This window comes from Lithobates pipiens, unplaced genomic scaffold (genome assembly GCF_037356315.1).
Source record: "Lithobates pipiens isolate NorthernLeopardFrog02 unplaced genomic scaffold, aLitPip1_a1.2 Scaffold_25, whole genome shotgun sequence".
Classification (NCBI taxonomy): domain Eukaryota; kingdom Metazoa; phylum Chordata; class Amphibia; order Anura; family Ranidae; genus Lithobates; species Lithobates pipiens.
In genome coordinates this window covers 109190479-109216764 of record NW_027507787.1, presented here as the reverse complement: position 1 = coordinate 109216764, position 26286 = coordinate 109190479, and the positions used below count along the sequence as shown (strand labels likewise).

At 46.3% G+C, this 26286-nt stretch overlaps 8 pseudogenes; all 8 read right to left on the bottom strand.

Annotated features, from left to right (window-relative positions):
• Window positions 1-343: 343 nt before the first annotated feature.
• On the bottom strand, window positions 344-463 carry LOC143932153 (5S ribosomal RNA; annotated as a pseudogene).
• Window positions 464-558: 95 nt separating this feature from the next.
• On the bottom strand, window positions 559-677 carry LOC143931419 (5S ribosomal RNA; annotated as a pseudogene).
• Window positions 678-4477: 3800 nt separating this feature from the next.
• On the bottom strand, window positions 4478-4596 carry LOC143931336 (5S ribosomal RNA; annotated as a pseudogene).
• Window positions 4597-4756: 160 nt separating this feature from the next.
• On the bottom strand, window positions 4757-4875 carry LOC143932048 (5S ribosomal RNA; annotated as a pseudogene).
• A 1283-nt stretch (window positions 4876-6158) lies between these two features.
• LOC143931106 (5S ribosomal RNA) lies at window positions 6159-6277 on the bottom strand (annotated as a pseudogene).
• A 322-nt stretch (window positions 6278-6599) lies between these two features.
• On the bottom strand, window positions 6600-6718 carry LOC143931022 (5S ribosomal RNA; annotated as a pseudogene).
• Window positions 6719-6819: 101 nt separating this feature from the next.
• Window positions 6820-6938, bottom strand: LOC143931708 (5S ribosomal RNA; annotated as a pseudogene).
• Window positions 6939-10215: 3277 nt separating this feature from the next.
• On the bottom strand, window positions 10216-10334 carry LOC143932396 (5S ribosomal RNA; annotated as a pseudogene).
• Between the last annotated feature and the right edge of the window lie 15952 nt (window positions 10335-26286).

Genomic DNA, 26286 nt, shown 5'->3' with positions numbered 1-26286 from the left:
TCACAGTTGCGAATATACCTGTATCAAGTATTTTTCAGCTGCTTTTTGCTCTGTATTTCTCTGTTGCATTATGTACTCGGGGGACGGTCTTCCCCTATTTGGAGAAAAAATTATATTTGAAAAAAAAAAGAAGCCTACGACACCTGGTATTCCCAGGCGGTCTCCCATCCAGGCATTAACCAGGCCCTGCTTAGCCTCCAAGATCAGACGAGATGGAACAGATTCAGGGTGATGTGGCCGTAGCCAATATCTTCAGGCACTCTCAACTCTCTTGACAAACACCAAGATGGTCACCTTGGAAAAAAGCGGAAAAAAATAGGTCAACGGCAACAACATAAAAAGAAGCCTACGGCATCTGGAAATCCCAGGCGGTCTCCCATCGAGGTACTAAACTGGTCCCAACCCTGCTTAGCCTCTGAGATCAGATGAGATTGGAGTCTTTCAGGGTGGTGTGGCCGTAGGAGATTTCTTCAGGCACTCTCAACCTTGACTAACGCCAATATGGTCACCTTAGGAAACAAACAAAAAAATCAAGTCAACGCCAACAACATGAGAAGAAGTCTACAGCACCTAGTATTCCCAGGTGGTCTCCCATCCAGGTATTAACAAGGCCCGACCCTGTTTAGTCTCTGAGATCAGACGAGATCTGGTGCTTTCAGGGTTATGTGGCCATAGGCGAGCTCTTCAGGCACTCTCAACCCTCTTGACAAACACCAAGATGGTCACCTTGGTAAACAAACAAAAAAAAAAAACAAGTCAACGCCAACAACATAAAAAGAAGCCTTCAGCACCTAGTATTGACAGGTGCTCTCCAGGTGGTCTCCAATCCAGGTACTAGCAAGGCCCGACCCTGTTTAGCCTCTGAGATCAGAGGAGATCGGGCGCTTTCAGGCTTATGTGCCCATAGGCAATCTCTTTGGGCACTCTCAACCCTCTTGACAAATGCCAAGATAGTCACCTTGGGAAACAAGCGGAAAAAAAACAGGTCAATGTCAACAACATAAAAAGAAGACTACGGCACCTGGTATTCCAAAGCCATCTCCCATCCAGGGACTAACTAGGCCCAACCCTTCTTAGCCTCAGAGATGAGAAGAGATAGGGCTCTTTCAGGGTGATGCTGCTGTAAGCGAACACTTTGGGCACTCTCAACCCTCTTGACAAATGCCAAGATGGTCACCTTGGGAAACAAGCGAAAAAAAAAAAACGAATCAACGCCAACAACATAAAAAGAAGCCTACAATAACTGGTATTCCCAGGTGGCCTCCCATCCAGGTACTAACCAGGCCTGACTCTTCTTAGCCTCCAAGATCAGACGAGATTGGGTGCTTTCAGAGTGCTCGGACTCTTTCCCCATCACTATTGGGACGAGGCAAGGGTGCCCTCTGTCTCCCCTAATTTTTATTCTGACACTGGAACCACTTATGTGTCACGTTCGGAATGACCCGAATATTACTGGCATATCCAAACCCTCGGCACACCACAAAATTGCGGCGTACGCTGACGATCTAATTTTTTTCGTCTCCAATCCACACATTTCGCTTCCCAATATACTCGCGGCTCTCCGGCGATACGGCAGCCTATCAAACTATAAAATCATTTGCACCGTCGGCTGTATTGAATATATCGGTCCCGGATGGTGAGGCCAAGAGGCTACGCTCCGCTTTTCCATTCTACTGAGCTGAAAAATCTATATGGTACCTGGGCGTTGACATCGCAGCGGATTTGGCGCAATTGTACCCGCTTAATTTTGTCCCTCTCCTGAATAGACTGAAATCTGATTTGGGAAACTGGCATGCTTTAACACTGACCTGGTTCGGGCGCTGTAATGCATTCAAAATGACGGCCCTCCCGCGGATCTTATACTTGTTCCAGACATTACCGATCCGGTTACACCCAATTTTTTTCAGACAACTGCAGGTGCTGCTCCGGGACTTTATTGGGGCGCGCAAGCCGCCCAGAGCCCGTTTGCAATTGCTTGCCAGACCAAAGGACAAGGGGGGTCTGGGTCTCCCAGATCTGAGACAATACTACAGAGCGACTCTGCTAGCGAGAGTCGTTGATTGGCATTGTAATGGCCCACACAAGCAGTGGGTGGAGATGGAGATTGAGGATGGATCCATTCCCCTATTGACCTCCCCGTGGCTCCTGTCCTCCCTACCAAAAGACCTCAGAGATCACCCCGTAGTGGGAGCTACGTTGGCTGTTGTGCGGAGGTTGTTCCGCTGCACACACATTGCTCCCCTGCCGTCACCAATGACTCCGGTTATAGGTAATCCAGACTTCCCACCGGGATTTACCAACAAGAAACTGCGACAGTTGACAGTGGTGGGGAAACAGCGTCTGGGAGACGTGTGGCCCTCGGGAGGGCTACCGACCACGCAAACTGTCGCCGAGCTTTCTGACCCTCCGCTTGACTTGTTTAATGCTTATCAACTTCGTCACTTTCTTCTGGCCATACAAAGGGCCCCCTACACTCCTAGAGACCTGACGCCCTATGAATCCATCTGTCACAAAAAGGAACCTGTGCGACACACCCTCTCCCTCCTGTACAACCTATTAAGTAGTCAGGAGGAGGAGTCAACCCCACCATTTATCCACAAATGGGAGAGGGACTTTGGCATCACATTTACCCCACAACAGATAGGGAAGATCCTGACATTAGTACATAAAGCTTCCATCGCAAACCAATATCAAGAATCAGGATACAAGATAGTCTCACGCTGGTATAGAGTCCCATACCTTCTGAATAAAATGAATAGATCGATTCTGGATGTTTGTTGGAGGTGCAATTCAGATACGGTGACCATGGGACACATTTTCTGGGCATGCCCGGCCTTGAGGAACTTTTGGGTGGAGGTGACCGGGACGATAAAAACTCTCAGAAATGTAGATATCACAGACAACCCAGCAGCGTGCCTTCTACACTTGACCGAACAGCCTGTTCGAAAATACAAAAAAACCCTCACGATGCAACTCCTGAACGCCGCCCGGGCCTGCTTTCCCACACTGTGGAGGCAGCCTCAGCCCCCATCCAAGGTGCTGTGGTATTCCAAAGTCAATCATATTCTCCGGATGGAAGAATTGACCGCCACCCTTCACAACACTGAAGAGGAATTTAGTGTTACATGGAGGCCCTGGAGGTATTTTACTGGTACTTGAGACTACATTCGGGAGGTGAGCAGCGCCCCTGTCCCAGAAAATGACCGAACATCTAACGTTTACCTACGTAGGCCATGTCTACCCTGGGTGGCATCCCCCCCTCCCTCCCTTTTTGTCTTTATTTTTCTTTTTTTCCCCGCCGCCACCTGGATACGACTGGCTCATATTTTACTCTGGTTCACATAGGTCATGATAAGCTGGCTCGCTGTGGTCCCAGTTGTTCTCCATGATTACATTTGTCCGAACGGAGCTGCATTAGTTATACTGTACTACATGTCTGAGGTGGGGTTTCTCTCTTTTCTCCCCTCTGAGAACCCAGAGTTATTTGGCTGCCTATTTTTTGTTACCATGTAATTGTGACCCTGGGTCATGCTGTATGGTTGACTGTTATATTCATGTTGTTCTACTTATACTTAATAAAAGAATAAAATAAAAATAAGTCAATGCCAACAACTTAAAAAAAAAGCCTATGGCATCGAGAAATCCCAGGCGGTCTCCCATCCAGGTACTAACCAGGTCCCAACCCTGCTTAGCCTCTGAGATCAAATGAGATTTGGCTCTTTCAGGGTGATGCAGCCATAGTAGATTTTTTCAGGCACGCTCAACCCTCTTGACAAACGCCAAGATGGTCACCTTGGGAAACAAACAAAAAAAACAAGTCAACGCCAACAACATAAAAAGAAGCCTACCGCACCTAGTATTTCCAGGCGGTCTCCCATCCAGGTATTAACAAGGCGCGACCCTTTCTACCCTCTGAGATCAGCGGAGATTGGGCGCTTTCAGGGTGATTTGCCCATAGGCAATCTCTTTGGGCACTCTCATCCCTCTTGAAAAATGCTAAGATAATAACCCTGGGAAACAAGCAAAAAAAAACAGGTCAACGCCAACAACATAAAAAGAAGAATACGGCACCTGGTATTCCAAGGCCTAACTAGGCCCAACCCTTCTTAGCCTCTGAGATCAGAAGAGATAGGGTGCTTTCAGGGTGATGCGGCTGTAAGCGATCTCTTTAGGCACTCTCAACCCTCTTGACAAATGCCAAGATGATCACTTTGGGAAACAAGCGAAAAAAACAGGTCAACACCAACAACATAAAAAGAAGCCTGCGACATCTGGAAAACCCAGGCGGTCTCCCATCCAGGTACAAACCAGGCCCAACCCTGCTTAGCCTCTGAGACCAAAAGAGATTGGGCGCTTTCAGGGTGTTGTGCCCGTAGGCAATTTCTTTGTGCACTGTCAACCCTCTTGACACATGCCAAGATGGTCACCTTGGGAAACAAGGGAAAAAAAACAGGTCAACCCCGACAACATAATGAGAAGCCTACGGCACCTGGTATTCCCAAGCTGTCTCCCATCCAGGTACTAACCAGGCCCATCGCTACTTAGCCTCCGAGATCAGATGAGATTGGGCTCTTTCAGGGTGATTTGGCTGTAGGCACTCTCTTTGGGCACTCTGAAGCCTCTTGACAAAGGCCAAGATGGTCACCTTGGGAAACAAGCTAAAAAATACAGGTCAAAGCCAACAACATAAAAAGAAGCCTACGGCATCCAGTATTCCCAGGCGATCTCCCAATCAAGACACTAACCAGACCAGATCCTTCTATGGCACCTGGTCTTCCCAGGCAGTCTCCCATCCAGGTACTAACCAGGCCTGACGCTGCTTAGCCTCTGAAATCAGACGAGATCGGGTGCTTTCAGGTTGATGTGGCCATAAGCGTTCTCTTCAAGACACGCCCAACCCTCTTGACAAACGCCAAACGCCTTGAGAAACAAGCAAAAAAAACAGGTCAAAGCCAACAACATAAAAAGAAGCCTATGGGCTTACAGCGGACCTTAAAAGATGGGACCCACTAGCTCTGTCATGGTTCGGACACTGTAATGTGTTGAAGATGAACGCGATGCCACGACTTCTGTATCTACTACAAGCCTTACCTATCATCACTTTCTTTCATGCGGTTCGCTCAATCTTTATCAAGTTCCTCTGGCGCGGAAAACATATGCGTATTGGTAGGGCAATGCTATTGCGACCGAAATTGCGGGGAGGTATTGGCTTCCTGGACCCTGCTCTATATTACACAGCGACGCACATGACACCGGTGGTTGACTGGTGCCGGTGTTCTGCCATATACTGTCCGGCCATGATATAGTGTCCACGCAGTACGGAGCAGACGAGGTTTCGGAAAATCTCTGAAGCTGAACGGCGCCTGCGCGGTGAGTGGAGGTGGTAGCTCCACCATCCAAGCGGACATAGGGTTGTGAATATTAGAGGGCACCTCGCAGGCGAGCTTCGCTCGCCACGCTTCGGGCTTGGCCTCGCTGCGCTCGGCTCTTTTATATTCTTACTCTATGTCCACTTGGATAGTGGGGATAGAACCTGGATTCAGTGTGCAGGCGCCGTTCATGCTCGGCAATTTTCGGAATCGGTGTTGCTGTGTACTGCGCATGCGCAGTACACAGCAGACACTATCCGATGGGGGACCATATGTGATAAGACACCGGCATGGGGAACTGAAGCTATGGGTCAAGCTAGAGCAGGAGATGGCGCGGGTTCCACTGGCTGGTCTGCCTTGGGCAGGGAGGCCATTGGAGCCCTGTGTGACTACTCACCCGTTAATTGGCCCCTCGCTCGCCGAGATGGATAGTTTTTTTCACCTTTCCCACCTGACTAACTTCCCTTCTCGCTTTTCGGAAGAATACCTCTGCGAGACATAGTAAGCTCATGGTGATCGTTGGAGATCGCTGTTCCAATCGTTGGACAGCTGATGAGCTGGTGAGCCGAGGGCGTCTCTTGCTCCCTGGGAGGGGACCCCATCCTATCCACTATACCCACGACACCCCCTTACCCCTTCTTTTCCTTTTCTGCCATTTCCTTCCCCAATCTTCTCTTTCCCCGTCTCCCTCCTTTCAGTTCTACTATTTCCCTTCTGACAAACGCCAAGATGGTCATCTTGGGAAACAAGTGAAAAAAAAAACAGGTCAAGGCCAACAACATAAAAAGAAGCCTACAGCACCTAGTATTCCCAGGTGGTCTCCAATCCAGGTACTAGCAAGGCCCAACCCTGTTTAGCTTCTGAGATCAGAGGAGATCGGGTGCTTTCAGGGTTATGTGCCCATAGGCAATCTCTTTGGGCATTCTCAACCCTCTTGACAAATGCCAAGATTGTCACCTTGAGATACAAGCGAAAAAACACAGGTCAATGTCAGCAACATAAAAAGAAGAATACGGCACCTGGTATTCCAACGCCATCTCCCATACAGATACTAACTAGGCCCAACCCTTCTTAGCCTCAGAGAAGAGAAGAGATAAGGCTCTTTCAGGGTGATGCTGCTGTAAGCGATCTCTTTGGGCACTCTCAACCCTCTTGACAAATGCCAAGATGGTCACCTTGGGAAACAAGCAAAAAAAAAAAAAACGAATCAACGCCAACAACATAAAAAGAAGCCTACAATAACTGGTATTCCCAGGTGGTCTCCCATGCAGGTACTAACCAGGCCCGACTCTTCTTAGCCTCCAAGATCAGACGAGATTTGGTGCTTTCAGAGTGATGTGGCCATAGGCAATCTCTTCAGGCACTCTCAACCCTCTTGACAAACACCAAGATGGTCACTTTGGGAAACAAGCGAAAAAAAAAACAGGTCAACGCCAACAACATAAAAAGAAGTCTACGACACCTGGTATTCCCAGGCGGTCTCCCATCCAGGTACTAACAAGGCCCGACTCTCCTTAGCCTCCAACATCAAACGAGATTGGGTGCTTTCAGGGTGATGTGCCCGTAGGCAATCTCTTCAGGCACTTTCAACCCTCTTGACAAACGCCAAGATGGTCACCTTGGGAAACAAGCAAAAAAAATAAAAATAAGTCGGAAGCTAGAGACAATACGGCCCGAGTCCTCAATTTAATCCATGTGGCGCATGTACAGGGAAGGCCCTTGCTTATGTTGTCAATGGACGCGGAGAAGGCCTTTGACAGGGTGGCCTGGCACTTTATGCAGGCCACCCTGGAACATATAGGTCTTGGCCCCAACATGATGAGCTGGGTAATGTCGCTTTACTCCATGCTGTCGGCAGCGGTACGGGTAAACGAGTGGTGCTCGGACTCTTTCCCCATCACTAATGGGACGAGGCAGAGGTGCCCTCTGTCTCCCCTAATTTTTATTCTGACACTGGAACCACTTATGTGTCACGCTGACGATCTAATTTTTTCCGTCTCCAATCCACACATTCCCAATATACTTGCGTCTCTACAGTGATACGGCAGCCTATCAAACTATAAAATCAATTGCGCCAAGTCGGCTGTATTGAATATATCGGTCCCGGATGGTGAGGCCAAGAGGCTCCTCTCCGCTTTTCCATTCTACTGGGCTGAAAAATCTATACGTTACCTGGGCGTTGACATCGCAGCGGATTTAGCGCAATTGTACCCGCTTAATTTTGTCCCTCTCCTGGATAGACTGAAATCTGATTTGGGAAACTGGCATGCTTTAACACTGACCTGGTTCGGGCGCTGTAATGCATTCAAAATGACGGCCCTCCCGCGGATCTTATACATGTTCCAGACATTACCGATCCGGTTACCCCCAATTTTTTTCAGACAACTGCAGGTGCTGCTCCGGGACTTTATTTGGGCGCGCAAACCGCCCAGAGCCCGTTTGCAATTGCTTGCCAGACCAAAGGACAAGGGGGGTCTGGGTCTCCCAGATCTCAGACAATACTACAGAGTGACTCTGCTAGCGAGAGTCGTTGATTGGCATTGTAATGGCCCACACAAGCAGTGGGTGGAGATAGAGATTGAGGATGGATCCATTCCCCTATTGACCTCCCCGTGGCTCCTGTCCTCCCTACCAAAAGACCTCAGAGGTCACCCCGTAGTGGGAGCTACGTTGGCTGTTGTGCGGAGGTTGTTCCGCTGCACACACATTGCTCCCCTGCCATCACCAATGACTCCGGTTATAGGTAATCCAGACTTCCCACCGGGATTTACCAACAAGAAACTGCGACAGTTGACAGTGGTGGGGAAACAGCGTCTGGGAGAGGTGTGGCCCTCGGGAGGGCTCCCGACCACGCAAACTGTCGCCGAGCTTTCTGACCCTCCGCTTGACTTGTTTAGTGCTTATCAACTTCGTCACTTTCTTCTGGCCATACAAAGGGCCCCCTACACTCCTAGAGACCTGACACCCTATCAATCCATCTGTCACAAAAGGGAACCGGTGCGACACACCCTCTCCCTCCTGTACAACCTATTGAGTAGTCAGGAGGAGGAGTCGACCCCCACCATTTATCCACAAATGGGAGAGGGACCTAGGCATCACATTTACCCCACAACAGATAGGGAAGATCCTGATCTTAGTACATAAAGCTTCCATCGCAAACCAATATCAAGAATCGGGATATAAGATAGTCTCACGCTGGTATAGAGTCCCATACCTTCTGAATAAAATGGATAGATCGATCCCGGATGTTTGTTGGAGGTGAAATTCAGATACGGGGTCCATGGGACATCTTTTCTGGGCATGCCCGGCCTTGAGGAACTTTTGGGTTCCCAGCAGCGTGCCTACTACACTTGACCGAACAGCCTGTTCGAAAATACAAAAAAACCCTCACGATGCAACTCCTGAATGCCGCCCGGGCCTGCATTCCCGCACTGTGGAGGCAGCCTCAGCCCCCATCCAAGGTGCTGTGGTATTCCAAAGTCAATCATATTCTCCGGATGGAAGAATTGACCGCCACCCTTCACAACACTGAAGAGGCATTTAGTGTTACATGGAGGCCCTGGAGGTATTTAACTGGTACTCGAGACTACATTCGGGAGGTGAGCAGTGCCTCTGTCCCAGAAAACGACTGAACATCTAACGTTTACCTACGTAGGCCATGTCTGCCCTGGGTGGCATTCCCCCCCCCATCCCTTTTTGTCTTTATTTTTCTTTTTTTCCCCGCCGCCATCCCCCCACCTCCTCTCTCTCCGTCTTTGCACTCTCTTCTTCCCCCGTCCTCCCTTTTGACTATGTCTTGTCTCCTTACTAGCCTTCGGGACCCAGAAGAACCCCAGGGTTCTGGACATGACCGCCTCATATTGTACTCTGGTTCACGTAGGTCATGATAAGCTGGCTCGCTGTGGTCCCAGTTGTTTTCCATGATTACATTTGTCCGAACGGAGCTGCACTAGTTATACTGTACTACATGTCGGAGGTGGGGTTTCTCTCTTTTCTGCATGAAACTGTAGGACTCCCCTCTGAGAACCCAGAGTTATTTGGCTGCCTATTTTTTGTTACCATGTAATTGTGACCCTGGGTCATGCTGTATGGTTGACTGTTATATTTATGTTGTCCTACTTAATAAAAGAATAAAACAAAAAAAAAAAAATAAGTCAATGCCAACAAGTTAAAAAAAAAGCCTATGGCATCGAGAAATCCCAGGCGGTCTCCCATCCAGGTACTAACCAGGTCCCAACCCTGCTTACCCTCTGAGATCAAATGCACGCTCAACCCTCTTGACAAACGCCAAGATGGTCACCTTGGGAAACAAACAAAAAAAACAAGTCAACGCCAACAACATAAAAAGAAGCCTGCGGCATTTGGAAAACCCAGGCGGTCTCCCATCCAGGTACAAACCAGGCCCAACCCTGCTTAGCCTCTGAGACCAAACGAGATTGGGCGCTTTCAGGGTGTTGTGCCCGTAGGCAATTTCTTTGTGCACTCTCAACCCTCTTGACAAATGCCAAGATGGTCACCTTGGGAAACAAGGGAAAAAAAACAGGTCAAAACCAACAACATAAAAAGAATCCTACGGCATCCGGTATTCCCAGGCAATCTCCCAATCAAGACACTAACCAGGCCAGATCCTTCTATGTCACCTGGTCTTCCCAGGCAGTCTCCCATCCAGGTACTAACCAGGCCTGACGCTGCTAAGCCTCTGAAATCAGACGAGATCGGGTGCTTTCAGGGTGATGTGGCCGTAAGCGTTCTCTTCAAGACACGCCCAACCCTCTTGACAAACGCCAAGATGGTCGCCTTGAGAAACAAGCGAAAAAAACAGTTCAAAGCCAACAACATAAAAAGAAGCCTATGGCACCTGGTATTCCCAGGCGGTCTCCCATCCAGGTACTAACCAGGCCCGACACTGTTTAGCCTCTGAGATCAGATGAGATTGGGCGCTTTCAGGGTGATGGGGCCATAGGTGATCTCTTTGGGCACTCTCAACCCTCTTGTTAAACGCCAAGATTGTAACCTTGGGAAACAAGCGAAAATAAACAGGTAAACGCCAACAACATAAAAAGAAGCCTACGGCACCTGGTATTCACAGATGGTCTCCCATACAGGTATTAACCAGGCCGTACACTGCTAGGCCTCCGAGATCAGATGAGATTGTGCGTTTCAGGGTGATGTGGCCATAGGTGTTCTATTAAGACACTCTCAACCCTATTGACAAATACCAAGATGGTTATCTTGGGAAACAAGTGAAAAAAAATAGGACAACGCCAACAACATAGACCATGGCGGTCTCCCATTTGACCCAGACCCTGCTTAGCCTCTGAGATCGGGCGCTTTCAGGGTGATGTGACCTCAGGCGAACGCTTTGGGACATACTCAAAACTCTTGACTGATGCTAAAATGGTCACCTTGGGAAACAAGCGAAAGAAAAACAGGTCAAAGCCAACAATATAAAAAGATTCCTACGGCACCTTTAATTAGGTACTATCCAGGCCGGACCCTGCTTAGCCTCTGAGATCAGATGAGATTGGGCGCTTTCAGGGGGATGTGGCCATAGGAGAACTTTTTGGGCTCTCTCAGCCCTCTAGACAAATGCCAAGATGATCACCTTGGGAAACAAGCGGAAAAAGAAAACGAATCAACGCCAACAACATAAAAAGAAGCCTACAATAACTGGTATTCCCAGGTGGTCTCCCACAAGGTACTAAACAGGCCTGACTCTTCTTAGCCTCCAAGATCAGACGAGATTGGGTGCTTTCAGAGTGCTCGGACTCTTTCCCCATCACTAATGGGACGAGGCAGGGGTGCCCTCTGTCTCCCCTAATTTTTATTTTGACACTGGAACCATTTATGTGTCACATTCGGAATGACCCGAATATTACTGGCATATCCAAACCCTCGGCACACCACAAAATTGCGGCGTACGCTGACGATCTAAATTTTTTCGTCTCCAATCCACACATTTCGCTTCCCAATATACTCGCGGCTCTCCGGCGATACGGCAGCCTATCAAACTATAAAATCAATTGCACCGTCGGCTGTATTGAATATATCGGTCCCGGATGGTGAGGCCAAGAGGCTACTCTCCGCTTTTCCATTCTACTGAGCTGAAAAATCTATACGTTACCTGGGCGTTGACATCGCAGCGGATTTGGCGCAATTGTACCCGCTTAATTTTGTCCCTCTCCTGAATAGACTGAAATCTGATTTGGGAAACTGGCATGCTTTAACACTGACCTGGTTCGGGCGCTGTAATGCATTCAAAATGACGGCCCTCCCGCGGATCTTATACTTGTTCCAGACATTACCGATCCGGTTACCCCCAATTTTTTTCAGACAACTGCAGGTGCTGCTCCGGGACTTTATTTGGGCGCGCAAACCGCCCAGAGCCCGTTTGCAATTGCTTGCCAGACCAAAGGACAAGGGGGGTCTGGGTCTCCCAGATCTCAGACAATACTACAGAGCGACTCTGCTAGCGAGAGTCGTTGATTGGCATTGTAATGACCCACACAAATAGTGGGTGGAGATGGAGATTGAAGATGGATCCATTCCCCTATTGACCTCCCCGTGGCTCCTGTCCTCCCCACCAAAAGACCTCAGAGATCACCCCGTAGTGTGAGCCAAGTTGGCTGTTGTGCGGAGGTTGTTCCGCTGCACACACATTGCTCCCCTGCCGTCACCCATGACTCCGGTTATAGGTAATCCAGACTTCCCACCGGGATTTACCAACAAGAAACTGCGACAGTTGACAGTGGTGGGGAAACAGCGTCTGGGAGAGGTGTGGCCCTCGGGAGGGCTCCGACCACGCAAACTGTCGCGAGCTTTCTGACCCTCCGCTTGACTTGTTTAGTGCTTATCAACTTCATCACTTTCTTCTGGCCATACAAAGGGCCCCCTACACTCCTAGAGACCTGACGCCCTATGAATCCATCTGTCACAAAAGGGAACCTGTGCGACACACCCTCTCCCTCCTCTACAACCTATTAAGTAGTCAGGAGGAGGAGTCGACCCCCACCATTTATCCACAAATGGGAGAGGGACTTTGGCATCACATTTACCCCACAACAGATAGGGAAGATCCTGACATTAGTACATAAAGCTTCCATCGCAAACCAATATCAAGAATCAGGATACAAGATAGTCTCACGCTGGTATAGAGTCCCATACCTTCTAAATAAAATGAATAGATCGATCCCGGATGTTTGTTGGAGGTGCAATTCAGATACGGGGACCATGGGACACATTTTCTGGGCATGCCCGGCCTTGAGGACATTTTTGGTGGAGGTGACCGGGACGATAAAAACTCTCAGAAATGTAGATATTGCAGACAACCCAGCAGCGTGCCTACTACACTTGACCAAACCGCCTGTTCGAAAATACAAAAAAAACCTCACGATGCAACTCCTGAACGCCGCCCGGGCCTGCATTCCCACACTGTGGAGGAAGCCTCAGCCCCCATCCAAGGTGCTGTGGTATTCCAAAGTCAATCATATTCTCCGGATGGAAGAATTGACCGCCACCCTTCACAACACTGAAGAGGCATTTAGTGTTACATGGAGGCCTTGGAGGTATTTAACTGGTACTCGAGACTACATTCAGGAGGTGAGCAGTGCCTCTGTCCCAGAAAACGACTGAACATCTAACGTTTACCTACGTAGGCCATGTCTGCCTTGGGTGGCATTCCCCCCCCCCCTCCCTTTTTGTCTTTATTTTTCTTTTTTTCCTCGCTGCCATCCCCCCCCCTCCTCTCTCTCCGTCTTTGCACTCTCTTCTTCCCCCGTCCTCCCTTTTCACTATGCCATGTCTCCTTTCTAGCCTTTGGGACCCAGAAGAACCCCAGGGTTCTGGACACGACCGGCTCATATTTTACTCTGGATCACATAGGTCATGATAAGCTGGCTCGCTGTGGTCCCAGTTGTTCTCCATGATTACATTTGTCTGAACGGAGCTGCATTAGTTATACTGTACTACATGTCGGAGGTGGGGTTTCTCTCTTTTCTGCATGAAACTCTAGGACTCCCCTCTGAGAACCCAGAGTTATTTGGCTGCCTATTTTTTGTTACCATGTAATTGTAAACCTGGGTCATGCTGTATGGTTGACTGTTATATTTATATTGTTCTACTTATACTTAATAAAAGAATAAAACAAAAAAATAAAATAAGTCAATGCCAACAACTTAAAAAAAGCCTATGCCATCTAGAAATCCCAGGCGGTCTCCCATCCAGGTACTAACCAGGTCCCAACCATGCTTAGCCTCTGAAATCAAATGAGATTTGGCTCTTTCAGGGTGATGCAGCCATAGTAGATTTTTTCAGGCATGCTCAACCCTCTTGACAAACGCCAAGATGGTCACCGTGGGAAACAAACAAAAAAAACAAGTCAACGCCAACAACATAAAAAGAAGCCTATGGAACCTGGTATTTCCAGGCTTTCTCCCATCCAGGTACTAACCGACACTGTTTAGCCTCTGAGATCAGATCACGCTTTCAGGGTGATGGGGCCGTAGGTGATCTCTTTGGGCACTCTCAACCCTCTTGTTAAACGCCAAGATGGTCACCTTGGGAAACAAGCGAAAATAAACAGGTAAACGCCAACCACATAAAAAGAAGCCTACGGCACCTGGTATTCACAGATGGTCTCCCATAAAGGTATTAACCAGGCCGTACACTGCTAGGCCTCCGAGATCAGATGAGATTGTGCGCTTTCAGGGTGATGTGGCCATAGGTGTTCTATTTAGACACTCTCAACCCTCTTGACAAATACCAAGATGGTTATCTTGGGAAACAAGTGAAAATAAACAGGTCAACGCCAACAACATAGACCATGGCGGTCTCCCATCTGAACCAGACCCTGCTTAGCCTCTGAGATCGGGCGCTTTCAGGGTGATGTGACCTCAGGCGAACCCTTTGGGACATACTCAAAACTCTTGACTGATGCTAAAATGGTCACCTTGGGAAACAAGCGAAAGAAAAACAGGTCAAAGCCAACAATATAAAAAGATCCGTAGGAATCTTTAATCACCTTTAATTAGGTACTATCCAGGCCGGACCCTGCTTAGCCTCTGAGATCAGATGAGATCGGGCGCTTTCAGGGGGATGTGGCCGTAGGAGATTTCTTTGGGCTCTCTCAGCCCTCTTGACAAATGCCAAGATGATCACCTTGGCAAACAAGCGGAAAAAAAAAACCATGTCAACGCCAACAACATAAAAAGAATCCTATGGCACCTGGTATTCCCAGTTGGTCTCCCATCCAGTTACTAATCAGGCCCGACAATGCTTAGCCTATGAGATCAGACAAGATCAGGCACTTTCAAGATAATGGGGCCATAGGCGATCTCTTCGGGCACTCTCAACCATCTTGACAAACGCCAACATGGTCATCTTGGGAAACAAGCGACAAAAAGCAAGTCATTGCCAACATTGGAGGCTAAGCAGGGTTGGGCAATCAGTTTCCTTGCCTGAAATAGGCATCTCAGAACTGCCATCTGGCTGCTTCCCGGGTTTCCAACTCCTTCAACTAATCCCAGGAGACAATACTTCGCCTCCATCCTGGTGGAGGTTCCAAACACCCAATCAATGGTTCCTGTCACCTCTGTCCAGTAGCGGATCAACTTCGGGAATCTCCAAAACATGTGCATCATGTCTCCCCCCATGTTCCCGCAACCAGGGGCAACTTGCGTCCGGCCGTTCGGCCAAACTGAAAAAGTTTACGAGGAGCATAATAGGTTCTATATAACAAGAACAGATGTAACATCCTCTGTGAGGAGAGCCACAATTCACCACAGGCAGGATTTCTGTGGCCAATTATAGCTCAGGGGGGTTTAGTACACACCCCACACTATATAAGGCCGCCAGCGCGGTGGCCTTGTACAGTGTGTTGCGGTGATCAGGGAAAGAGGACGATAGGCAGGGACAGTGTCTTTACTGCTTGGGAACCTAGCACTGTTACTGTGGGTGTTATGTGCCTCCTGCACAGTACACACCTGAAGCTATCCATTATTACTGGTGTTCAATTTCTGCAATACATGCATCTGCAGTGCAGAAGTTAGAGTGGGTGTTGTGTGCCTCCTGCACAGTATACACCTTATTGCTGGTGTTCTGTTTCTGTAACACAGGAACCTAGCACTGTTACAGTGCTAGGGTGTACAGAGAAGCTGGTATATATAGAAGACTACAGCATACAGAAGAAAGGCTAGTGAATACAGAATACAGACTCGTGTATGTAGATAGGCTTGAGTATACAGAGATGCTAGAGTAAACACAGAGAGGCTAGTTTAAAGAGAGGCTAGTATATACAAAGATGTTAGTGTATATAGAGAGGTTAGTGTATAGAGAGAGTCGAGTGTATACAGAAAGGACAGTGCATATAGAGAAGCTAGTGTATACAGAAGACAGGCTTGGGTATACATCAAAGCTGAAATTCTATACAGAAGACTGGGTAGTGTATACAGAGAGTCTAGTGGGTACAGAAGACAGGCTGTGGTATACAGAGGGTTTAATGTATGACAGAGATGCAGGGGTGTACAGAGAAGCTAGTATATATAGAAGACTACAGCATGCAGAAGAAAGGCTAGTGAATACAGAATAAAGGCTGGCTTCTACGGAGAGGCTAGTGTATGCAGAACACTATCTAGGGTATATAGAGAGGCTAGATTATACAGAGAGGCTAGTGCATATAGTGAAGCTATTGTATATAGAAGCCTGGTTAGTGTATACAGAGAAGCTAGTGTGTACAGAAGAAAGGCTAGACAGGCTATAAAGAGAGACAAGTTTTTACAGAAGACAGTTTGGGTTATACAGAGATGCTAGTTTATACAGAGAGACTAATGTATACAGAAGACAGGCTAGGGCATACAGAAGAAAGAAGACGGGCTAGTGTATTCAGAACATAGGCTAGTGTATATCGAAGACAGGCTATTGTATGCAGAAGACCGGCTAGTGTAAACATGCTGGTGTATATAGAGAGGCTAGTGAATTTAGAGGGTAGGCTAAGTGATAACAGAAGACAATCTGGGCTATACAGAGACATTTCATCATTTCATCTAGCTCACATCTCTAATGGAGTTTGTCTCATTGCCATGTTATGCCTTTTCATTCTTATGCTAAATATAGATCACTACAAGATTTTAATCATCCACATGAAGCATTCAATAAAACTATCATACATCAAAATAAACCATGTACTCTTTTTGCTCTATTTTGCATATTTGTAATTCTCCACATCAACTGTCACATTGAGTATGTGACAGTCCTGACACACCATCCTGAATTATTTTTATTTATTTCTTATTAGAAATAGAGAGTACTATCTCAAAATCCGCTTAAATCTATTCACTTCGATGAGTTCTACCGCTAATTGTACGGTAATGCAAAATGTTCACAAAACCATCCATTTGCTACCAGACATGCTGCACATACTAAGAGTAATGTAACTATCGCTCTCTAACGATGTAAACTGTTTTATTGCTTTTCTGACATTAACCGAGTATCTCTGACATTAACTGAGTATCTCTCTGCACTATAATCTTAATAATAATAATAATAATAATAATAGGATCGTGTAATCAAAGATCAACTAGTCTAATATAAGCTTTCTCATTGGTAACGGCATATCCTTTAAATTTAGACTAACGCAACTATTTCTCGGCCATTTTCAAGCTAAGCTTTCAATCTCTTACCTTTGAACAGCGATACTTCCTCCCTACAATATTAAGCCTAATGTCCTATTGGTCGTCTATATTATACAACTCTCTGAAAAGCCTATATGTAGAGAATAAAACTAGTCTTACATCTTAATAAAACAGTTTTATTGCTCAACCAGTATCAGCTGTCATGACAAATAAACGTTTCCACTGTACTATCTCTAAATCATTTAAACCTAACCATAGTTATAATGTCTACAGCTAATTTTACGTTAAAGCAAAATTCACACAAAACCATCTTTTTAAAACCTTTACACATTAAGAGTAATGCAACCATCGCTCGCTACCTCTATGCAATAGGATTCTCTTTCCAGTGGAAACGGAAAACAGTCAGTGTAAGCCGTCTTCGTGCGTAACAAAATTAATGGAACGATTTACACGTTGGAATTTGCAAGCTACGTCAATTTACTCTTAAATAATGTACCTTTGCAACTATCCCTTGACTTTGCAACTATCCCTTGATCCCTTTTGTGTATTCACTATATCTCGACCTATATATACTGCCTCAATATTTTCATAATTTGTTTTGCTATACTTATTATTATTATTTTATAGAGATTACTATCTCTAAATCATTGTAATAAGTTATGATGTCTACAGCTAATTTTACGTTAAAGCAAAAGTCACACAAAACCATCTTTTTAAAACCTTTTACACACTGCACATTAAGAGTAAACCAACCATCTCTCGCTACCTCTATGCAATAGGATTCTCTTTCTGACTCTATTTTGTGTATTACTTCTTCTCTACATTAACTGTCACACTGATAACCATTTGTAACATATAACACTTGCAACACATTTTTTAACAGCAGCAAAATGTGAGAAAAGCATTGGGCCGGTTTACTTGATTGAGAAGTGGTTGCAGTAGCAAAGCATAGCAATACAGTTTGATTACATTAATAACACATAATGCAACTATTTTACATTCACCTCATGCATACATCCTAATGTAAGCTGTCTATCACTATTAATTTTCATGGTTACTGATACATTATGCCGATAACCAGTGGAAACGGAAAACAGTCAGTGTAAGCCGTCTTCGTGCGTAACAAAATTAATGGAACGATTTACACGTTGGAATTTTCAAGCTAAGTCAATTTACTCTTAAATACCCTTTAGCTGCCTAGCTCACACTTTGCTGTATGTAGCCGCGTTTACATGTAAGTAACCAGTGGGGATTGACATTTCATGTAATGCAATTTGTCTCTTTGCCATGTCATACTTTGCCATTTATTATACTTTCTCATCCGATAGAAACCTAGTCGTTGCTGATATTTCATGATTACAGCAATCATCTCATCTAATTGCTATTCCGACATTTTGCCTTGGTATTACTTTGCAACGCTCTATTGAGAAAAGCATTGGGCCGGTTTACTTGATTGAGAAGTGGTTGCAGTAGCAAAGCATAGCAATACAGTTTGATTACATTAATAACACATAATGCAACTATTTTACATTCACCTCATGCATACATCCTAATGTAAGCTGTCTATCACTATTAATTTTCATGGTTACTGATACATTATGCCGATAACCAGTGGAAACGGAAAACAGTCAGTGTAAGCCGTCTTCGTGCGTAACAAAATTAATGGAACGATTTACACGTTGGAATTTTCAAGCTAAGTCAATTTACTCTTAAATACCCTTTAGCTGCCTAGCTCACACTTTGCTGTATGTAGCCGCGTTTACATGTAAGTAACCAGTGGGGATTGACATTTCATGTAATGCAATTTGTCTCTTTGCCATGTCATACTTTGCCATTTATTATACTTTCTCATCCGATAGAAACCTAGTCGTTGCTGATATTTCATGATTACAGCAATCATCTCATCTAATTGCTATTCCGACATTCTGCCTTGGTATTACTTTGCAACGCTCTATTGAACAATGTAAAGGTAAGCTGGATATTTTGTGTATTTCCACTTAAACTCGACCTGTATATACTGTCTCAATATGATCCTTTCTAATTTTGCTAAATTCGATTATGGAGTTTGCTATGTCTAAATCCAGGTTACCTACTCACCTTTATTACGTATACTGCTAATTTTAGGATAATACAAAACCATCTTATTGCTTTTTTACACGCTGCACATGTTAAGAGTAATACAATGCTACCGATGTGAACAGTTTAATTGCTCTTCTCACATTTAGCTGGTATCTCTCTGCTATAGGAAACTGAATTTGTACCACAACGATCACTCAACTAATATCAGTCCACTCAGTGCTACCGGGATAACTTTTACATTTAGAGTAATGAAATGATTTCTCAGTCATTTTGGAGCTACTGCAACTAACGCTTCCGATCTCATTTCGACTGCAATACTTAATCTCTGCTACTGCAGACTATTTAGCTGAATATTTAGCTGCTTTGCTGTACGTAGCCGTGGGGATTGTCATTTCATCTCTAATTCATATTCACATTTCTAATGCAGTTTGTCTTTTTGCCATGTCATCCTCTACCAGTTATTATCCTTTCTCATCCTTATGCTATATTTGGGGTATATTCACTACATGATTAAAGACACGTAATGTACCTGATTGATAAAAACCTACACACGTCGTTGCTGTTATTTCGTGTATTTCCACTTAAACCCGACCTGTATATAATGTCTCATTATTAATTTTAGAGTTATTTTGCTATATTTATTATTAGAATAAACAGATTACTATCTCTAAACCCTGGTAAACCAGCTCACACTTTAACCATCTTTTTTCTACCTTACACGCAGCACATATTAACATTTAGCCGGTATCTCTCTGCAATAGTAAACGAAATGTGTAGATCACTCATCTAATATCGTCTTTTCAGTGCTACCGGAACAACTTTTAAATTTAGAGTAATGCAACGATTTCTCAGTTTTATGAAGCTACTGCAACTAACGCTTTGGATCTCTTTCCTGATAAATTACGCTCTGCAATATTAAGCCATGTAAATTGTCCTATTGGTCTGCTAACAATGCTATGTATAATAATACAAATCTTTCAAAAGCAATATCGTCTCACTGCAATACTTACACTCTGCATAGTAAATAGGAATAATGCGAATAATGCTAATAATAAAGCTGTCTAAAACTCGGCTATAAGTAGAGAATAAAACTATCTTACATCAAAATAAACCATGTACTGCCAAACCAATAACGGCCAATTACTTAACGTCTATCAGTCAATGACTTAACAAAATAAACTTAGCACTCTTTTGATCTATTTTGTATATTTGTAGTTCTCCACATTAACTGTCACATTGATATCACCACTGACAACACACCACTTTTTAACAGCACCAAAATATGAAAAAAGCACTTTACATGTTTCAGAAGTAGTTGTATTAGCAAAAAATAAAGTCCTGTCTTCTTTACACGCTAGCTTTTCTGTATACATTAATCTCTCGGTGTACACCAGCCACTCTATATAGACTAGCCTCTCTGTCTTCTGTATACACGTGCCCGTAATCTATATACACTAGCCTGCCTTCTTTTTACAATAGTCTCGGTGTCCCAGCCTCTCTGCTTACACTAGCCTCACTGAATTCCCCAGACTGTCTTCTGTATACACAAGCCTATCTGTAAAAAAAAATAGCCGGTCTTCTGCATACACTCTCTGTGTAACACAGTCTCTCTCTGGATTCCCTAGCCTCCATGTATAATCCCTGTATAAACTAGCTGGTCTAATGTATACACTAGTCCGTCTGTATACACTAGCAAGCTTGCATACACTAACCTCTCTGTGTAACCCAGCCTCCATCTCTGCATACCCAGGACGTTCTTCTCTATAATCTAGCCTATTTGTATACACTAGCCTGTCTTTTGTACACATTAGCCTCTCTGTATAAACTAGCCGGTCCTCTGTATACACTTGTCCGTCTGTATACACTAGCAAGTCTGTGTAACCAAGCCTCTCTCTCTGCATACCCTAGCCTCCATCTCTTGCATAAACCAGGACTGTCTTCTGTATAATCTAGCCTATCTATATACACTAGCCTGTCTTTTGTACACATTAGCCTCTCTGTGTAAACAAGCCGGTCTACTGTATACACTAGTCCATCTGTATACACTAGCAAGTCTGCATACTCCTGCCTCTCTGTGTAACCCAGCCTCTCTCTCTCTGTATACCCTAGCCTCCATCTCTGCATACCCAGGACGTTCTTCTGTATAATCTAGCCTATCTGTATAAACTAGCCTGTCTTTTGTACACATGAGCCTCTCTGTATAAACTAGCCGGTCCTCTGTATACACTAGTCCGTCTGTATACACTAGCAAGTCTGTGTAACCAAGCCTCTCTCTCTGCATACCCTAGCCTCCATCTCTTGCATAACCAGGACCTTCTTCTGTATAATCTAGCCTATCTGTATACACTAGCCTGTCTTTTGTACACATTAGCCTCTCTGTATAAACTAGCCGGTCTACTGTATACCCTAGTCCATCTGTATACACTAGCAAGTCTGCATACTCCTGCCTCTCTGTGTAACCCAGCACAGTCTCTCTCTCTGTATACCCTAGCCTCCATCTCTGCATACCCAGGACGGTCTTCTGTATAATCTAGCCTAATTATATACACTAGCCTGTGTTGTGTACACTTTAGCCTCTCTAGCTTTTCTCAGCCTATCTGTATACACTAGCCTGTCTTTTGTACAAATTAGCCTCTCTGTAGCCGGTCTTCTGTATACACGAGCCTCACTGTCTACTCTTGGTTGTGTTTTGTATACACTAGCATCTCTTTATACATTAGCTCTCTGTATACCCAAGCCTCTCTGTATAAACTAGTCCACCGGTATACACTAGCAAGTCTGCATACACTAGCCTCTCTTTGTAACCCAACTTCTCTCTCTGTATACCTTAGCCTCCATCTCTGCATACCCAGGACGTTCTTCTCTATAATCTAGCCTATGTGTATACACTAGCCGGTCTTCTGTAGACATTAGCCTCCCTGTATAAACTAGCTGCTCAGCTTCAAGGGATGGCCAACGTGAGTAATATGAGGGACACTCCTCACCCCTGCCCCCACCTACCAGATCTGACTTTCATCCCCTTGCCCTCTCTGCCCCGGTCATCTGGTGGCAGTATTATGCACTCCCTGGCCCCCACCCATTCATAATCCTTACCGACCTTTCCTTCGGCTGCTCACAGGAACACACTGGATGACTTGTCTAATTAACCAACTTGTACAAGACACCGCTATCCTCCTGTCTGACACCAGTCCCCCTTGGAGGCTTTACCCCTCACTGTTTGGGTGGTCCCTGCCTCTCCCTGGATGCTCCACATATACCACAACGACATTGTCAGAGGGGCATCACTTGACAGGACACGGGGCTGTCATGCCGGTGGCATCTCCCATTGGAGGAAGGGATGATGGCCCCAACCCCATGCCAGCAAGTTCTTTCATGTACAGTCCAGGGCGGCTCATCTTCCCTTCTGGAGTCTTGACCTTAGATGGAGGAGTTGCACTTTGGGGGGTCTGAGTGATACCTAGTGTGCTGTACTGGAAGGGCCTGACATTCCTGCATATGTGTCCCCTCCCCCTGGTTGCGCCCCTCGTCCCCCCCTCTGGCTCCCACCTACTCTTGCCGACATTGCCTTCTGCAGCTTTCGGGGACCCTGGATGACTTATTTATTGAGCCTATTGGTACGAGACACTGCTTCCCTTCATCGTGACTCTTGACCCCCCTGGAGGATTTACCCCTTACTGTTTGGGCAGTCCCAGCCTCCCTCTGGATGCTCTACACAGCCCCCGATGGCGATGCAGGAGAGACACTAATTGGCGGGCCCCAGGACTGCTGCTCGGGTGAAGTCTCCCGTTGGATGGCCCCAGCCCCTTGCCTGCTGGATTTTCTATGCACCGACCAGGGCTGCTCCTCTTTCATCTTGATGTGGTGACCATGGAGGGGAGGAGTTGAAATTTATGGGGTCCGGGTGTTTGCTGGTGGGAGTGCGCTAAAGGACTTGACATTTCCGCATTTTTGTCCCCTCTCCCCTGTTTCCCCCCTCCCTCCCCCCCCCTTCCCACCCTTCCCACCCTTCCCTTCCCTCCTTTCCCTCCCCTCCTTTCCCTCCCCTCCTTTCCCTCCCCCTTTGCCCCCTTCCACTCCCCCTTTCCCCCCTTCCCTGCCCCTTTTCCCCCCGGGGCGTGGACGGGGGAGAGGGGGTAAGGAGAGGACAATCTGCCAAAGGGAGAAATGCATTTGTTCGGGGACTGCATGTACTTTAGGGGTATGGGACGGGGGGTGGTGGATCCCATTCTGTGATGCCTTTTCTGTTGTGACGGGCTCCCTCGTGCATGCCTACGTTTAGTGCAAGCCGAGGCGACCCCTCAGTGCTGACAGTTATATGCTCTACCTCTGTTTTGGTTATACTATTGTTTTTTGGTTATATGATGTTACTGATTGTCTTTTATTTGCATACCGGTATCAGACGTGACATTTACCACTGCCGAGACTGGGGGGACTAGGATTCGGGGGCTCCCTCTCCGACCTGTCTACCCACCAACCCAAGTAGGACAGCGCTTTAAACCCAGTGTACATCTGGTAAGCGCTATAGCATAATTGTGCTGTTTTAGTATACCCTTCCTGTACTGTTGAGTGCGGACAACCCTTAATTTCCCTCTCCCCCTGGGGTTGAGGTGCCCGGCCTCTTTTTCCCTTTACCTTTCCTTCCATTTGCCCTTCCTTTCTCCCCATTAGTTCCCGCCATGCATTACCTACCCAAAACCTACCTTGGTTCAACTTTCTTTGCTTTTCTCTGACGTCCCCCTCCCCCTCCCCCTCCCCGAGGAGCGATGGCAGACTCAGTCAAGGTCACCTCTCTAAACGTTAAGGGACTGAACTCCCCTGAAAAACAGTGGATCCTCCTGTGAGAACTGAAGACTTCCTGTACTGATGTGGCCTTTATACAAGAAACACATTTTAAAAATACTAGCCTCCCCTTTCTATGGTCGAGATCCTTCCCTAAGGTCTACCACTCTACTAACCCCTCCTCTAAGACCAAGGGAGTCTCCATTCTGATCTCTAGCAGGCTCCCCTGGGTTCCCCAGGATTCTCTGGTGGACCCTGGGGGCCGATATCTTTTTCTTAGGGGCCACATTGGAGAGCGCCTTTTTACATTTGCCACTGTGTACGCTCCCAATGATCACCAAGACACGTTCCTCAGAACTACCCTGCACAGATTATGTGACTTTCGGGAGGGCCAGTTGATATTAGGTGGGGACTTTAATGTCCCCTTTCGCCATTGGTTGACACTTCTGCCTCTTGCTCCTCGCTCCTCATTTCCTCTAGAAAGCGGATTACTAAGTGTTTACTGAATGACCAATTAGTTGATGTCTGGCGTCTGCAACACTCTGGGGAAAGGGACTGCTCTTTTTGCTCTTCCCCTCACAAATCATACTTGAGGATAGACTTCTTCTTGATTCCACATGACCAACTGCACTTGGTGAGCTCTTCCTCCATTGGCCATATTACTTGGTCCGACCACGCTCCTGTAGCCCTTGCCTACACCCTCTCTAGGAACCCCTCACCTAGGTCTCTATTCTGGCACCTTAATGAGAGCCTCCTCCAGATACCGGAAGTTTTAGCAGATGTGACCAGGGAATTGGACCTTTATTTCCAAGAAAACTAAACGCAGGACTGTGACCCGGGGATAATTTGGGAGGCTCACAAGTCAGTACTCCACAGGGTACTTATCAGGCACAGGGCGCGCATCAAACGAACACGGAAGGAACAGCTTGCTAATCTGTTTCGTGAACTTGCCTCTGTGGAAGCGAAACATAAACATACCCCCTTACGGACCTTAGAGATTGAATTGGGGACACTCCGTACCCATATTGCTGACCTACTCCATTATAAAGCGAAAGCGGCACTCCAGTTTTGTCGTAAACTGACGTAGGAGTCAGGGGACAAATGCGGAAAAATCTTAGCCAGGTCGGTAAAGGAGTTGAAATCTGGCTCTTACATACCACAGTTGATAGATGAGAATGGCCAGAGGGCCTCTACCCCAACCCAAATAGCCGAAGTCTTTGAAAAATGTTACTCTGATCTCTACAACCTGCCCGATTCAGGGTCTGGACAGGACAATATAGACAGATATGTAACCGGTTCTGGTCTACCAACCCTCTCATCAGAATCACGGGAGTACTTGGAGGACCCGATCACACTGGAAGAAGTCCAGACGGCGGTGGGACCTCCGAAGGTGGGTAAGGCTCCGGGCCCTGACGGATATACCGCACAATACTTTAAGACCTTCCTCCCTATTCTTGGCCCGCGCTTGGTGAATTTATTTAATACTCTGAGCTCGAATGGGGATTTTCCTGAGGATACCCTTAGAGCCCACATCGCGTTGATACCTAAGGAGGGCCTATGTGGGAGCTACAGACCCATTTCCCTCCTAAATTCGGTCCTAAAACTATTCTCTAAAATCCTCGCCACGTGATTGGCACATCACTTGCAGTCCCTTATACATATTGACCAGTTAGGTTTTATTCCCACCAGGGAAGATAGGGACAACACCATTAAGGTGCTTGCCCTGATCCATAAAGCAAAGTCATCTGGGACCCCTTGTCTTTTCATGAGTACTGATGCTGAGAAGGCTTTTGATCGGGTCAAATGGACATTAATGTTCTCGGTCCTTCGCCATATAGGTCTGAGTGAACGGATGCTGGCATGGATAAGTAAGATATACTCACGCCCTTCAGCTCAAGTCAAAGCGAATGGGGTTCTCTCATCTCCCCTTGACATCAGGAATGTCATTGGAACCCTTTCTCTCCACAATTCGGCAAAACTCAGACATAACGGGACTCCAAATGGGTACTATTGAGTGCAAGATATCTGCCTACGTGGATGACATGCTGTTCTCGCTGACGAATCCCAGAGTTTCCTTGCCAAATCTCCTTCGGGAATTCCAGATATACGGGATACTTCTTAAAATCAAAGGCCATGGGGGTTGCAGTCCCCCCGCAAACGTTAATAGACTTGCAGTCCAATTTTCGATTTAAATGGACCCATACAGCCCTTAAGTACTTAGGTACTTACATTCCACCGGACATCGCGCGTACGTTTATGTTGAACTTCCCCCCACCCCTTGTCACTAAGATCCGCAGTTTGCTTCACGGGTGGCATTCTGGCCTCCATTCCTGGTTCAGGAGATGCAATCTCATTAAAATGAACATACTCCCTAAATTTACTTATCTTTTCCAAGCTCTCCCGATCCAGATTCCAGTCCTGTTTTTTAAGCA